An 18,642-nucleotide genomic window follows, 5' to 3' on the forward strand; every position below is an offset into this window, starting at 1 on the left:
TTTTATTTTTGTTGTATTTTATTATGTGTCATCTAAATGTGTTCATGTCTTCCATGTGTATCACATCACTAAATGCTCTGCAGTACAGTGAGGTAGGTCTGCCCCACAGGATCCACATGCCCCCCTCCATCGGCTCCAGCACTGTTGCTCACCATGTCTGGGAGCCACCTGGTAGCACCACCTCTGCTGCCCCTGCACTACCTGCCCCCAGAGGCCGGTCCTGTGGTACCCTCAAGGAACAGTAGCAGACATGGTGATATTATCACCCATGTCAAGATGCCAGGGATGGTGCATACAGTTGTGCACTGCACTGTTGGGTGTATGCCTATGCCAGCTCAAGATGCTGCTTTCTCTCATTTTGCAGAGTAGGAGGAGGAGGAGGAGAAAGATACATCAAGTACTCCAGCCAGTAGTAGAGTAAGGGGACAGTGATGATAGTTCAGTGGGAGAGGGCTCAATTCTCGTCACCCAGCTTGATGACCATGGGTCCTGGATGTCCCACCCTCACCCCAATCATAGTGTTCCCCAACCTTTTTGTTCATCACTGTCCCTGCTTCTTGTCTTGTTTGTCTTGTCTCTCTGCAATTGCTTTTTCACCTGCCCAACTTACCTGACCCAGACATACCTATGACCCTTCCCCAATATTCCTGTCGAAAAAAAAAAAGGGCACCAGTCCCATAAAAAATGTCCCATACATAGCTCTCCATGTCACACACATGACTTTTTGACACACTTGATTGAGTCCAATTGGCTATACAACATGATTGTGTTGTGGTCACCCCTGTCTCCGGAGGTGACACTCCAAATTCAGTTAATATTTTGCACACATGTTCACTTTACACTGTTAAAGAAATGGATAGCTATGGTTCTTTCCTACCCCCCTCCTGCACATTATTGCTCTGATTTCCCTTTGTTCTTCCTCCTGCTTGTCCCCATTTCACCACTATTCTATCTTCCTCATTTCTTTTCTTTAATGCATTATTGGGTGATGATGCACATCTTGCACAAACAAGCAGCAAGAGAAATGCAGATGTACTTAAAAGTATTACATGCAGCTGTATTCAAACCCAGTACCATCTGGCCCCAAAAAGGAATGTGTCACTGCATTAAATACATTAACACATGCTGCCACGCCACAGAGTCAACTAAGTAGCAGGTGTATTCCAGAAACCCAGTACTAATTGTTAGACTTTATTCTTCCCCCTGCTAGCTCCCCATTTCATCACTTTCCCATCTACCCCATTTTAAAACCTTTAATATGGTCAAGAAATAAAATCACACACAACATATATAAGTAGCAGTAAAAGTAATGGATCCCTTCACTTTTTGAGCTCCATGTTTGTGATCAGATGTGCATTGTGCACCAATGCACAGCAACGGTGAGCAGTGGCAAAATGCTGTGGTTACCTCTGCACAATGCCTCATAACCCTGCTGCTCTATGCCAACACACAACAACACATCTCATATAAGCAATTCATGTCATTGCAGTATCATTTTGTAATGAAAAAATATTATAAAGTATTAGATACACCTGTATTTGACCCCGGTACCATCTGGGCCATAAAATGAATGTATGACTGCATTAACACCTGCTGCCACAGAGTCAGTTATCAGCAAGTGTATTTCATAGATTCAATTCTAATTGTCAGGCTTTAGTAATGTATCTTGTGTTTGCATACTGCTTATCTGCGCACAAAAATCTTGCATGCATATACACTTTTGATAACAATCGAGCAAACTCGCTGCTCGCCAAGTTATGGAAATGTTTATAGTATGCTGTATTACTGCTGCTTACTGTCCATTTCCTGTGTATGATATGAAATTACTTGTGTAAACATTACAAACTGAGTGCCCTATCTAACAATATGCCACATATTTACAATACATCCTACTGTTGTCACCCCCCCCCCCCAAGTACTGCAACCCTGGTGTCTCAGTACTTTTTCCACAAATATATCAACCACAGTACAAAATGTAATATCAAATGTTGTGTGCTATGCAATGCGCATCAATCTGGTAACATGCAGAACTACAACTATTGACCCTTATGCCTAAAAACATTATCTGCAAGGCTAGGGAAGGAATTGGCATGGACCACATCCACAGGGACACAGATGACCTTCAACACACTTGACCCTACCCATTTTTTTTTGTCAAGGTAGATCTTGCTTATTGAACTGTGTAGCTTCTTGGATACTGACCCCACAGACCTGGATTAGTGATAACAAGACATACCACCTGTGTTGACTTATCCAAGGCCTCTGACACTATGTTCCATTCATGTGTCATAGTGAAGATCTCCCATGTAGTAATTAAGTCATACAGTAGTGCAGAGGTAGGCAACTGGCCCACTGACATAACACACACTCTCAAAGTTGGAGAGTGCACCTCCAGCAGTAGCCAATTACCATTAGAATACCACAGGAATCTGTACTGGACCCTCAACTGTTTTTAACCTACTTCCCTGAAGCACAGGCAAAGGCAGATGGCCTGTGGTTTACCAAGTTTGCAGATGACTTGTAACTGGATGTACTAATATAGTGTCCCCCAATAATGGTAACATATTCTGTAAGGAACTGCCACACACAAATGATTGGTGCCAAACTCACAGACTGGTACTTAAAGCATACAATGGCTCATTGTCCCCATTGGCGATGAAGTACCCCTGCTAATTATGATATACATAGCACCCCTCTAAGCTCAAACACAGTGTTGTGAGACTTGAGAACACATGTTGATAGCAATCTACACTTTCATCACTATGTGTCCATAGTGGTGACACACATTCTTCATTGCTCATATCATACATTTTGACATCACATCCAAAACCAGGCTGGTCATACCTCTGCTGTACTCTACCCTTATCAGACCACTAATTGAGTGCAATGCTCCCTTCTGTCTGTACCTCACCGGACACCAGCAACAATTGGAAAAAACACAGGATTGTGCCTGGGAGACTTCAGGGCCTGAAAACATGACATTTATGGAAAGACGGAAAGACCTGTCAGTGTACTCAATATCATGCATGCTGCTGAGAGATGACCTATGCATGCTTTACAGAGCAGTCTCAAGCCCTGCCCTACTGGAAATGCTGCACATCTGCAAATCAAATGAGACAAGAATAACTTTGCCCAGGGTTCTCAACCTAGCCTCATAAACAGACATAAACAGAACATGCTGGGAAGACAGATATATCCCCCAATGACTCACACTTTTCTGTAATAGGCTTCCACTGCATGTGAATCATTGCTCTTCAATGACCCTGCTCAAGTGCAACCTTGACTACTGGTTGGGTGATTGTAAAGTCACCTCTGAGGTGGCAGCTATGTCCCTCATGGACAGAGCCAGTTGGCGCTGCTCATAAAATTGTTCTGCTAACAAAGAACATCCAACTATGCTCAGTAAGGGTACTTGTGTTTTTACACAGCTAGGCTTCTAAACACTTAGGGCCATTAGGCTAGTAGCCTTCTATGAACATACGAAACTATGAGCCTATACAGGTCTGCCAACATTTTCTTTCCCACATGGCCTGCTGATGTCATCTACAATATGTTCACCTGGAGTCTTGTAAAAGTCAGATTTGTGCCATGGAATTTGCATAATGTATTGTGCTCTGTAGTCTGCGTACTTAGATAAGTAGGGGTTCTGTTCTCACTGCAGTCAACTGGGGGGGTATGTGTCTGTGTCTAGCCAGCAGAGCAGACATGTGTGTCCTACAGTTACCACTCCAATCCCATAGATTGACAGTATTGTGATGCTTGCACATCCCTACACATCCAATTCATGCAGGCTTCATAACTTCTTCTCACTAACATACACTGCTGATGTCATCCACTATAAATTGACCTGCAGCAATGTAAAAATCAGACTTATACCAAGGCACTAGTGTAAAATACTGAGTTCTGTAGTCTATGTACTTATATAGATAGGGGTTCTGTTCTCACTGCAGTCAAGTGAGTGTGTGTGTGTGTGTGTGTGTGTGTGTGTGTGTGTGTGTGTGTGTGTGTGTGTGTGTGTGTGTGTGTGTGTGTGTGTGTGTGTGTGTGTGTGCGCGTGTGAGCATGTGCACGTGTGTGTGTGTGTCTAATCAGAAGAGCAGAAGTGTGTATTCTCTTGTTACAGCTCCAATCCCGTGAATTGACAGTACTATGATACTTGCACATGCCTACACATCCATTTCATGCAGGCCTCCCAATGTCTTCTCTCTAGCATGCACTGCTAATGTCATCCACTATAAGTTGACCTGCAGCCATTTAAAAGTCAGACTTGTGCCATGGCACTTGCATAACGTACTGTGTTCTGTAGTCTATGTACTTAGGTAGGGATTCTGTTCTCACTGCAGTCAACTTTGTGTGTGTATGTGTGTGTGAGCTGTTGCCTGACATTACAGAAAACATTTTACACCAGTATGTGGGGCAATATTGTATTCTCCTCAACAGATACTGTTGATGTCATCAGCTATAAGGTGTTGTCTGAGACACTCCAAGCCAGACTTGAGCTGTGACACTTGCGTAAAGTACTGTATTCTTTAGTCTATGTGCTTAGATAGGTAGGAGTTCAATTGTCACTGCAGTCAACTGTGTGTGTGTGTGTGTGTGTGTGTGTGTGTGTGTGTGTGTGTGTGTGTGTGTGTGTGTGTGTGTGTGTGTGTGTGTGTGTGTGTGTGTGTGTGTGTGTGTGTGTGTGTTTGTAAGGTGTTGCTTGACATTACAGAAAGGATTCTATACCAGCATGTGGGACACTGTTATATTTTCCTCAACAGACGCCGCTTATGTCATCAGCTATAAAATGTTATCTGAGACACTCCAAGTCAGACTTGTGCAGTGGCACTTGCATAAAGTACTGTGTTCTGTAGTGTATGTACTTAGATAGGGGTTTTATTCTCACTGCAGTCATCTGGGTGTAGAGACAGCATTTTACAACTAGATGTGGAACTTTACTTTTATCATCTTCCTCTCAACAGACTCTGCTAATTTGTGATACACATCAGGGCAGGGTCAGCAATGTCCTGTAGTCCAGTCACAAGTCACTTTAACCTTTCCAATGCAGATTTCAGGAACAGGGCTTTCAGTATATCCATGTACATCATGGCATGGTTTGTAGGACCTGTATTTTCTTGGTGTGAAACCCCCCATGGTCTGTTTAGCTGCTGCATGTGTCTAATGAGGTACTTGCAAAAGGAAGCACTATACTGTATTAGTGTTCAGATGAGGTTTGAGTACAGTGTTGTTTTATCCTCCTCAGATCTGGATACAATGGACAGATCATGAGAGGCAGTATGCACTGTGTTACCTTCATGCAGTCCTATCACAGGGAAACAGTGAGCTGTGACAACATCACAGATCACCTATAGCATGATTCATATCATATGCCTACCTGACATGGTGTGACACACACTTCAACACACCTTCCAGATTGACTATGTTCCCGTAGATGGGTGCACATTGACATGTATCCATCTGAGTGGACTGGGGACAGGTCCTGATGCATGCATGTATAGCCACATCCAGACTTTCCTGATCTGTGAGGTAGACCACACTGGAAAATATGAAGGTCTCTCCAAACACCATTATATTGGGTGACTTCAACTACCCAACCATAGACTGGGAGCATTACTCTAGCTCCAACACCCTAGCCCAAAGGTTCCTAGAATTTATAAACTCAAATGCTATGGAACAACTTGTTACCACTCCCACAAGAGGGGAAAACATACTGGACCTGATCATCACCAACATGGGGACTCTATGCTCCAGACCAGAAGTGTATCCCTCACTGGTAAGATCAGACCATAAAATAATCTCACTGGATATTCACATCCCGACCCCACCCCATGCCCAGAAAACCACAGTGAAAAACTTCTCTAAAGCAAATTTCACACTCTTCAAAACCGAGGTGGAATCCTTCAAAGCCCCCAGGCCTGTGGATAATATGGACCAGACCACAAAATCCTTTATAAACGCATTCTATGAACACCTTCAGGAATGCATGGATCATGCAATCCCAAATAAAACCAAGACCCAATTCTCCAAAGGCAGACGTCCTGTCTGGTGGACCCCAGCCATAAACAAACTATACAATAGAAGGAGGAAGCTACTACATGTCAGAGCAAAATCCCAAAAAGGGAAGGCATCTCTGATCAGTATTAGCAAAAAACTACGGGCACTCATAAAATCGTCTAAGGCCAGCTTCGAGAGGAAAATTGCACAGAACACTAAGGATAATCACAAGGCTTTCTTTAGTTATGTTAGGAACCTGGGTGGGAATTCCCAGATATTATCAGAATTAGTCCAAAATGACAAAAAATACACCGAACCCACAGACATTGCCAACATCCTAGCTGACAGGTTCAGCGCAAACTTCTCCCCACCAAAAGGGCTAATATCTATCCCAGCAGAGTGCTGCCCCCATGACATCTCAGATGCTCAGGTAAGAGCTGCCCTCTCCAAAGCAAGAAACACAGCATCAATGGGACCAGACAGTGTCCTGGGCTGCGTCCTACATGAACTCCAAGAAGAGCTAAACCCAAACCTAAAACTACTGTTCAATCTCAGCCTTACTACAGGATATGTACCCAAAGAGTGGCGTACAGCAACAGTGGTCCCTCTCCACAAAGGTGGTGCCTCAACAGATTCTGGAAACTATCGACCCATAAGTCTCACTAGCTTGGTCTGCAAAGCTATGGAAAGGATCATCATGGACCTTATAAATAAAGGTATTGGGGACCTACAGACACTGGATCCTACCCAGTTCGGCTTTGTTAAGGGCAGATCCTGCCTCTTAAACCTGGTTGATTTCTTTGAAACAGTCACCAAGGCCATTGACAAGGGGAAGGTGGTCCACACAGCCTACCTGGACCTCGCAAAAGCCTTCGATACAATATCCCACTCAGGCATTATAGATAAGCTCACCAGCTTAAATATAAATCCCTATGTCACTAGATGGGTTGCAAACTGGCTCAAGGACAGAACCCACATGGTTAGAATAGCTACAGCCATGTCAGACTCCAAACCAGTTACAAGTGGCATCCCACAAGGCTCAGTCTTGGGACCTCTCTTGTTCGGGTTATATTTCTCGGAGGTACAGGCCAACATGGAAGGACTGTGGCTGACCAAGTTCGCAGATGACTGCAAACTGGGCGCCATAATAGACTCTCCAGCTGACACAAGCATCCTCCAAAAGGGCCTCATAGAAACAGACAACTGGTGCCAGAGCCATGGCCTCAAGCTAAACGCCAAAAAGTGTATAGTCATCCCCTTTGGCAAAAACAAAGTGCCCACAAATTACCACATAGGTGGTAATCCATTAAGTACAGAAGAAGTAATTAGGGACCTGGGGACCCAAGTTGATAGCAATCTCTCATTTGACAACCACGTGGCCAAAGTGGTTAGAAAAACATTTTATATAGCCCACCTAATCATGAAGGGATTCACATCTAGATCAGGGAGGTCATCGTGCCTCTTTACTCATCCCTCATCAGGCCCATAATTGAGTACAATGCCCTTTTGGGATGTACCTTACCAGACACCTGCAGCAACTGGAAAGACCCCAAAAGTACCTCACCAAGAGGATCAAAGGGCTCAAACAGATGCTGTATGCTGCCCGGTTAAAGAAACTCCAGCTCTACTCATTGGCATACCGCCTGCTCAGAGGCGATCTGTGCCTGATGTATAAAGCCATGTCCAACCCGGAATTAATGGACATGCTGCACTTCAGAAAATCCAAATCCCATCAAGCTACGCTGAGGGACTTAAACCTCAGCACTGAAATAAATAGGACATGCTGGAGGGACAGATTCATAACCCAGAGGCTCCCTTCACTCTGGAATAAAATCCCAGTCTAGGTTAGGCAGAGTCCTTCATTGACTCTCTTCAAGAGGAATCTTGATGAGTGGATGGGAGATTGTAGGTTTACCCCGAGTATCACTTCTGTGTCACTGTTAGACAGAGGCACAGTATACTAACCTCGAAAAAGGGCATAGCAAAATTAATTTAAAATGGGTGGCGAAAGCCATACACACTCTGGCTAGGCTTATAAATGCCCTAGGGCAGATAGCCTAGTATGAACCTATGAACCTATGAACCTATGAACCAACATGTCATCATTGACCTTCTCTAAATGGACACTAGTAATATCCTGGCTATGTGCAACAGACATCTGTGAGTTTTTGATGCTACATCCATGTCTGTTATATCTGTCAGATATCCTCAAAGACCATCATCCTGTGGAACTTGAAAAGGCCAAGGCAGGCAACAGGAGCCCACACTTAGGTATTCACTCCACAATGAGGGATGTGACTATCAACACCTATAATACCAACTGGATAGAACAGTGGATCACATAAATGACATCTAAATATGTAGAAATGTGTAAAGTGACCTATACCTCATGCCCAGTGATCAAGTGTGTACATCAGGGCTGTCTGCTAGGCCCTTTTCTGTCCATGATTGAAATCACAGCCATCAAAAATGACACACAAATCCTGTGTCCCAGCAGCTGTCTGGAGGACTACAGATTGTGGACAATCATTGACACCAACTGTGAATTTGGTATAATACGGACAGTATCAACACACATCAAAGATTCCTGTCACAGCCATGACAACACATGAGATGGAAAAAAATCTGGTGATATGTTTCATTGTGTAAACAAATGCACAAACTAAGGATCGTGTAGATGTCACACAGTATCAGCAGACCAGTTGTTATGTGGCCTGTGGCCTGGGATATATGGTATGTGAAATGTCCACCAGCATGTGTCCACAGTGGTGAGTACTCCCTTGTATGTAACACAACTACTGAGTATCTGTAGGACATCCACATGACAGACCATAATACTTTCATAGTTCACAGCTTTCACCACATCAATACCTGAGTACAATACACTCTTCCTCATGTCCCTCCACACACATCTTCCAAAGATGTATAACTGAAGTGTACCACTTTTATCACTCTGAGCTGTCACACATTTATTTGTGCATATCTAGGTATTAGTTTTGTTGCATAAACATTACTGTCTGATGGTACAGAACCCCCATCAAGGTGTAATACCACATGCATGTGTGATATCTGTTTTGGTAATGCACCCATGACATACATAGCTGTTTAACAACATTGATGGCATGATTTACATTGTGACAGTGCAGATTGTGTCATGCACACCAGTCAACTAGCATGTACTGATCATAACGTCAAGTGTGTCTCCTCACACATCCTGCATATGTTAGTGTCAGGAGAGTGTGCTTGATTACACTCATAGATTGCTGGCATGTCCTAATAGTTGAATAAGTGTGTTGGTGCAAAACCATTTATGCTCACTCAGAAACACATATGTTGTGTCAGAGACACGGGTATTACTGGTGGTATTATTCTGATATTGTCGTGGTTGCGTGTGACAGTTGGATCTATATCACGTTATTGCAAATTGAAAATGTCAAACGTGAAAATAGCGAAAGTGTTGAAAACTCAAAGTTCCATTTTTGAGATTGCAGTACAGTGAAGATTGGGATATTTGCCCTTTCCTCACTGTAGTGTGATCTCAGAGTTGGAATATATATTTATCGGGGGGTGGAGGGGGTGCAGCCCCTCACAATACTGAGTTTGAGTTTTGGAATTTTCGCTGTTTTGAGCATTCGACATTTTGCGTCTTCGATAACGTGATATAGACGCTGATAGTTTTACTGTTGGCCATGAACCTGTATCTGTGTCCTACTTGTTGGAAGCCTCTGCTGACAATACAGGCATACTTAGGCAAATCAGTTTGCACAGCTTATCAATATGTACCCAACCCCAGTTGTATTTAACATCCATGATACATGTCCTCTCCATTGTTCTTGTCTGGATGCTTATATCACACAGACATCCTCCACTGTTATGTCACCTTGTGTGACAGTCACATCATGTACATTTGTCACTGTGCAGTCTGTACTATGCCATGTGGAGGTGTGATTAGTGTTCCTGCTGCAGCTGTCTTCCTATTAAATTTTCTCATGTATGATACATTACAATGTTTCACCTGTCCTCCTTTCTGGTGTTCATCCTTAAACTTCATCTGTGTGTCCCTATTCAATAAACACACTTCCCATGACTGTTTTTTTTATAAATGGCAGTCCATGTACCCTTATAGATCATTGACACAACTTGTACAGACTGCCTAGAATGGGATTCCACAATACTCAGCACTATATAGACTGCCCTGTCTTGTGCCTACAAGACATACATTAATACAAGAAAAACCTTGGTGGCATTCCATGGATTCCTGCTAGTCCAGTATGCTGGAGTGTACACATTCACTGTCCTGTCTTGTCCCGCAACATAATACATTAACATATGAAAAACCCTGGTGGTCCATGTGGCATTCCCCACAATCTTCCTAGCTCAGTTTGCTATGCTGTAACTAAGTTTGCTATCCGTGTTGCTTTACACAGTTTCCTGGCCAGCGTGAAACCCTGCATGTTTATGTTTGAAAGTGAGCCGCAGCATGAATATTCATTAAGCACTGATGCTCACCGCGCAAATATGTAAACTCCATGTATGCTTCGCACGTAGCCTGCAGGGAGTTTATTGAATCCCAGGGTTTGTCTTTCCATTGATTTTCTTTTGGTTTCCTTTATTTCATTTCTTCCTATATTTGTTATTATGTTTGATATTTTTGCAGTCTCCCATTCTTTTCTTTATAGTAGTTCTTCATGTTTTGTGGTTACAGCATTAAAGTAATATAGGTGAGCTTGTACTTGTATGTCAGCAATACCATGGTGAAATGGTTAGCACTAGGCTCCACTGTGTTTAATTCCCATTGGGAGTGTGTCTGTGCAGAGTCTGCATATCTTCCATGATTCCATGTTTTTTTAGCTGCTCCAGTTTCCACCCATATCCCAAAGACATGTGAATAGGTGAACTAGTGATCCTTAACAACTGGCCATATGTTTGTATAAGGCACGTGTATGTGTATGTCCTGCAACAGGCTGGCATCCCATCAAGCACTGGTTGCCGTATACCTGTTGGTTGACAGAAGAGTTTTTGATTTCCTTCCCCCCCTAATTATGATAAAGTGGTTATCAGAAATGCATGGTTCCTCTTTAATGAATGCTCTTGTATGTGTCCATTTAAAGAAAGCAACTCATAATATTAAAGGCTACATTCTAGTGAATCCGTCCATGTAAAAGTTTTTATTTACTTATTTTTATTTTTGTTTGTCTTAAAAGATGATAATCTGAATTCAGGCTATTGGAAAAAATAGAATATATGTGCATAAACTTTCTGCTTTCTGTGATGATGAAAGAAAAATGTTTTTAATGATTTTATTAATTGTGTGTTTACTTTTATGCAGAATTTATTCTTATCTTTCTATAAGTATTCATTGAGTGCATGTTGGTTGAATTACTCATTTGCAAACAGTGTTGTAATGCGTTCCTTTGGTTTGTCTGATGACTGCTTAACTCATAGTCTCGTGTTTTGTATTGCAATGTTCATCTGTTGTCATGGAAAATATTAATGTTAGAAATTGCTGATGATTGTCACTTAATGTGGAAAAATTGCAAATTAATAACAAATATTTCTGACTTTAAATTTGTATACTATCTCTCTCTGTGATGTTGATATTTTCCATTAAGCTTTTGCGTGAACAGTGTTTTTCTTGTGTGTGTGTGTGTGTGTGTGTGTGTGTGTGTGTGTGTGTGTGTGTGTGTGTGCACGCGCGCCTGTGTAGGTATTTTTGCTGGTACTCAGCAAATTCTGTCTTCCCTACATATGCTCAAGGAGAAGTTACTCAAGTGTCAGTAGTTGCAAAAAAAGGCTAACAGCATAACACCAAATGCTTTTTTCCATAGGAAATCATTGTCAGTGCAATTTCTAACTGTGCACCAGCAATGGTTCACTTTTTATGGATATTTCTGTCTTCTTTGAGTTGGTGCAATCATGGAGTTAGTATTTATAATTTCAAGGTGTGTGGAGTTAGCCCCTGTCATCGCAGGGTGCAGGGGGACTTGCAACCCTACAAAAAACAAGAAAAAAAGGAGTTTTTGGTCATTTGGTTTTCAGGCATTTTTTTTTTGTTAGTGAAAATGTGTCAGTTCATAGTAAAACTGCAAATTCTTACTGGTAGTATTTTATGCAAGGAGGCACATTTAAACATATTTTTTCTACCTTTCTTAATTGCAAGCATGTAAACAGTGTGAGGATGAAGGGAATGTGGTTATTTTTGCATTTATATCAGTTGAAGTACTCTTTGTGGGTTCTTTCCCTGATTTCCATGATGCAGGCCTTCTGCTTTATTTTCCTTCAGGCCTATTCCCTTTCTTATCATGTCTGATGTTCATAGTTAATTTATACTTGGTATAGACAGGGTTCATCCTGACACACTGTCGTAGTTCTCCACTGCAGAGCTCATAACTAATTTACCTAAAGTGTATTACAGCTATATTGTTGAGAAAGCTTATTTGACTGTTGTGTCTTAATGTTGTCTTTGTAAATCAAAATAGCAGGACTGAGCGAAAACAAGTGTAACACTTAAAGTTCAAAGTACTTTATTATCAATAATTAATAAGATAAGCGCTTTCGCTGTGTAGCTTCATCAGATCTTACATTCATTCTAAGATTCCACATCTTATATATACACAGGTTTTAAACAATTAATCAATCAAGTAAGTGAATTGGTATGATTATTTAAAGAAGCAGGCAAACATCAAAGACCCAGCTTAATATACAAATCTGATAAAGATAAAACCATTTAAAAACAATCTCATATATAAAGTATACATAGGAAACACATATATAAAAAGTTATATATAAAAATATATATAAAAACATATCAGTTAGTACATATATATTTGTAATTAAAATAGATATTAGTGTGAGAAAGATTCTATAGACAAGTATGCTTAATGTCTAACATATAAAATTTCATATATATGTATGTATAAATTAATATAATGTCTTATAAAATAAAGTAACCACACTACATGTGGTAACTAAATCTATGACGTAATGACATGGTAGTGATATAAAAGACAATTGTTTACAGAGAGATAGAATACCTATTTCTAGGGGTTTATCTAATGTTTCTACGCTGTCTTAATTTTGGCTTGATAGAGGCCCTATCATTGAGGCCTAATCCTTTATCTGATCTTAGTAGAATTATCCATTCAGTTTCCTTACTCTCTGTATATATCTTAATGTCACCCCCTCTAGAGTTGGGAGTAATTACTTCAAGTACCTTGAACAAAAATCTATGTGTGTGTTCATTTAATGCTATACTTGGTAAGGGCATTATGTAATGTACCTTTCCTTATGTGATATACATGTTCCTTATCCTATATTGTTGAGTTTATTTTACCAACATAGAAGGATGAACATAATTGACAAACAGCTAGGTATATCACATGAGAAGTCAGGTTTTCAGAACTCTTGTACTCTGATTTCTTAAGTTTTTACTTGAATAATAGGACTTGTATTATTTGATGCAACATATAAATCAGCAAAAGTAACAGGTTTCACCAATCTACAAAATAGAATTTTTTCATGGGGGGAGCAAGCCCCTCCTCCCCACATCCTCACTACTTTAAAAATAAAAACCACAAGACATCATAACAGTAGGGAAAAGGAGAAATTCCCTTACTTCACTGTCTACACGTCTTGGAAAAAAACACTCACAGTATGTACAACATCATATCTGTTTATGTAAACTGATAAATGTAACAGAGTGCACTTAGCAGAACACTTGTAGTATTCAAACAAACAGTCTTCAGTATAATGCTGCAAGTTGATATTTAAGCAAAGAAGGATCAATATAACGAATGCTGCTATAATGAAATGTAATTCTTAATTTTTTTTCTGAATATAGCACTTTCGATAATACACATTCATGTCCTGTATTTGGAAATGTTGCTATGACTTCAGTGGCACCTGAAAAAGTATTGTTTTATGTTCTGTAAATTATAAAGCAACAGCAGAAGTTGTTTATCCAGTTCCTTTAGTGTTTTGCTTTTTATATGCATTGTGTCTTTGGATATATCTGATATAAATGTCTGTAATTCGTTTGTTAATATTTTATGTAGTTTGTATGTACTGGTCTGTTCCTTTATCTTGTACTTGGCTGTTTAATCATCTTTGATTAACATTTTCATAGGTTCATTAGTAAATACTAGGCTAGTTGCCCCTGCAGTTCATTTAAAGCCTAGCCAATTTCCTTTCGAGGTATAGAATCAAACACTCTATGTTGTGTCTGTGAGGTAAACACCTTAACAATTATGCCAACTCCCAACCTCAAAAGTGGGATAAGTGGATGGGGAAGTTGTTTCACAAGTTAAATTCTTCCCCTGAGTGGAAGCAGACACAGGGTCTGTTCAAGAAGCTTATATGTACCTGACATTAAAGCCACACACACAAGTTCACCACTATGAGATTTGAACCTCCTACCTATCTCTTTATATAATCTAGAGAAGACAGTATTAACTGCAAGTACCACAGCAGAAGTATTTTTTTAGGTGTTTAAGTTCATAAATATGCTGTCCTATAACTAACCATCCAGTATGAAACAGGTGCTAACCTTTTAACAAACTAACTTTCTTTCCCTGGTTAGTCTCCTTTTTCCCTTTTTAAACATGATAACACCTGAATATATTCTGAAATTCAAACAAAGAATCGACAGGATCCATAACAAAGTAATTTACTAAACATTTGTGAGATTCATGAATAAAACTACACTGGAAATGCTCTTTGTGGTCTTTGGGAGAATTTTGCTTTCATGAAATTCCTTATTTGGACTTCATCTTCACTCCCAGAGTTAAGGAAAAAGAGAAAACAGAAGACTGAAATTTAACATAAAAGCTAATCAGAAAGATCAGAGAATTGGTCTCTTAATTTTGGAGACCAAATGCTGTCAGCCAACTCTTGAACTTAGCAGCTAGGTTCTGCCTTCTGAAACTTGCACAGAAGACTTCTAGGACTGACAGCTCATTTCTGAATGATCATTTTAAGAAGTCAGGGGCAGGCAGAATATAGTAACCCTTTAACTAATTGTATTTCAGCATTAAATTAGCTGTAGTTAGTGTTTGTGTGTCTTCATCTGAATATTTGTTTTATGATTTCTTGTGAAACAGTTTACATGCTTTATCTTTATATGCATTGATTAATATCATTTATTTATTTCTAATAAAAAATTGTATTACTCAATTTCAAAAGCTGCTGGAGGTCTATCTATTAGTATATAAGGGTAATCACTAAATCTGATGCACTATTCACTGTTGTTCTGCATCACTTCAAGATTTACGATAGGAGGTATTACTATTATATAATTATAATATAGCTGACTTATAATGCCTGTTCAACTTGGTGGACTTCATCAAGACAGTCACCAATGCCCTGGACGAGAGGAAATCTCTGCATACAGCCTACCTGGACTTAGCCAAGGCATTTGACACTATCCCCCACTCAGGCATCATTGACAAACTCACCTAACTAAGCATCAACCCTTATATCGTTAGATGGATTGCTAACTGGCTCACTGATAGAACTCATATAGTCAAACTAGGGGAATCCACCTCCACCAGCAGACCTGTAACTAGTGGTGTTCCATGGGGATCAGTCCTGGGACCTCTACTGTTTGAAATCTATTTCTTCTAAGTACAAGCAAAAACTTGTAGGGCTGACAAAGTTTGCTGATGACTGCAAACTGGAAGTGGTCATAGAATCTCCAAATTATGTCAGCATCCTACAAGAGGGTCTTACACAAACAAATGACTGGTGCCAAAATCATGGCCTTAAACAATGCAAAACAATGTATTATCATTCCTTTCAGTAAAAGCAATGTTCATGCTAACTAACACATCAATAGCAATACCTTACGTATACACTCAATAGTGACAGATCTGGGCACACAGGTTGACAGCAACCTCACCTTTGACCACCATGTCTCCACAGTGGTAAGAAGGGCATTTTGTATTGCTTATCTCATAAGCAAGGGCATTTCCTCCAGTAAAAAAGAAGTTATTACCTCCTTGTACTCTTCCCTCATCTCACTAGTAATTAAGTACAATGCCCCTTTTGGTATGTACCTTTCTAAGCACCTGCAGCAGTTGGAGAAACCACAAAGGTTCCTCACAAGGAAAATTCAAGGTCTTCACCATCTGTCCTATGGGCGATCATCTGAAATCACTGTCACTTTATTCTGTTTCATACAGACTACTCAGAGGTGATCTCTGGGGTCTACTTCACCCTGTCGAAGGACGACAATATCGAAGCTGATATTGTCGGCACCAAAATGTCGAAAGTGAAAGTCATTGCGCATGTAAACGGAAATGTCTGTAAGGGGAGATTTCCGTTTATGGCAATGTAGTGCGATCTCAGAGTTGGTATATTTAAGTAGTGGGGCTTGCCCCCCTGCATAGAGCAATTTGTGTTGTGTTTGGGTGGGGTTTTTTTTGGTTTTTTTTGTGTGTTTGATGTTCGGGGGTTTCGACATTTTCTTGTCGATTATTATGCTGTCGACAGTTTGAGTTTTCGACAGAGTAATATAGATGTGATCTCTGCCTTGCATGTAAGACAATCTCTGACCCTGTGTTATTGGTAATACTTTATATCCGAAAGTCAAATGGTAAATGAGTTACTCACTCTAAAGACCTTAACCTGGTATGTGACATTAATAAAGCCTGCTGGTGGGACATATTTGTCTCCCAGAGGTTAGCAGACCTTTGGAACAGACTTCTACTTCATGTCAAACAGAGCACCTCATTGGCCCTCTTCAAATGCAATCTGGACAATTGGATGGTTTATTTATTTATTTTACATTTGTTGACCAGGTTGGTCTGACTGAGCTAGTGGCTCATTTTCAGTGGAGACCCGGGGAGAAAAGCTCCACAGTGAGATAAAATTATAGATCAAATACAGAAACTTAAAATACATTCAAGTCAGACTCATAAAAATAAAATAAAAACATAAAAAGCTTCAAAAACGTTATATACACGGTTTACAGTGGTATTGAAGTGATGTTAAGAAAACTGTAAACTGTTGACTGTAAACTCACCCTGGGGGTTCCACCTGTGACCCGCTTGGACAGAGGCAATAGGTGCTGATCATGAAATAAGGGTAAGAACTTGTAGAGGCTTGTAAGGGCCCTAGGGTCATTAGCCCAGTAACTTCCTAAGAGCTTATGATCTTAAGAGTGTACAATAACTGTGTTCTTATAGAGGTACATAGTCAGGTCTAACTGATGGCAGCATTATCCAAAAGATAGGAAAAGGAGAACTGACATGAGGATGGTAGTAAGGGAAGCAACTGTTTGTATGTGTGAAATTATTTTGACCAAGTTTCAATTGCTATTAGCAAGACAACAGTGAAAAGTACATGACTTACAGCAAGGTGGGTGAAGTCCTGGGAAGCTGGTCATTATAACTGTGCTCTGCAGCTGTTCAGTGTAAGGTATATTTCAGTGTGGCAGGTGGTGATCATGACCTGTTGCAGTATTATGCATTTCCTGTACATTCTTAAGATCAGCCACCACTCTCATATTATTTCTTAAACATCAGTGCAGATGATGAGACCATACCCCTGACCTTCATATACAAAATGGTGGCATTGGGTTTAGATTTATATATGGATTCACCACTGTCTTAACCAAACAGTTAACACTAGAGTGATTCTTCATGACACTGGCAGATAGGAATTAGCAGGAAAAGGGCAGGTGGGACTGTCCGTGGACAAGAGGCAGAGTCATTACTCATATATTGGGGCTCTCAGAAGTTATCATTATTCTAGATATTGCATGGGTGCATGAAGAGCCAGAACAGTAAGAGCAATAAAATGTCACTGTAAGGAATGTGGGATCCTAGACAATGAGCACTGCAATTCTGATGGTACCACAGGCAATGAGCACTATACTATATTATATTATAATCAGTTGGAGACCCTAAACACAAACATTACAAAACATTTCACTGTGGTGGGAGAAATGTACTCCAGCAAACTACTGCATAGCCTTGATCTGTATTCTACTCAGTTGTCCATTCAGATCATGAAGCAGGAGATACAACTAGACCACCACAGATATTCATAGTTTGCATAGTTTAATAAATTATTAGCATGCATTGGGATCTGCAATGGATCTCATTCATGTTACACAAGCTGATATTTACAGAATGATGAATCTCAGTGTCTAATGCATTTTATTTCAAAGCTCCACAACATTACTTACATTTTGCTTGTACAAAGTTACTTAATATTACTGTTCTTAATTATCTTAATATGACATGGCATTTTTGTTCTTTAACACTAATTGTTCTGCTTCTACATATTTAAGTATGCACAAACATTCTGAAAATGTGTGTCTTGCTCCACTGCATGACACACACTTTCTTTCTTTCCTACTTTGTACCATTTCTTTGTAATATTCACTTTCTCAGTCATTCTTATATTCTCCTGCCCTGACATACATAACTAGACATGGCATTGGTTGTCCAAAGTCCAGACACATAATGCTGTATAAATAAATTAGCATTTTAACTCTGGTAGCATAGTAGGGGCCTCAGCTGTGAGCCCCAGCTGGAAGAATTTGTAAGGATACAAAGCAAGAGAATTCATCACACTTCTGCAAATGCAGTATTCAACTGCAGGAATGGTGTCTGGCACCCTGGGACACATACCTAGTCTTTT

Source organism: Protopterus annectens, chromosome 2.part0, assembly GCF_019279795.1.
Source record: "Protopterus annectens isolate FY-2018-M chromosome 2.part0, PAN1.0, whole genome shotgun sequence".
NCBI classification, from domain to species: Eukaryota; Metazoa; Chordata; order Ceratodontiformes; family Protopteridae; genus Protopterus; species Protopterus annectens.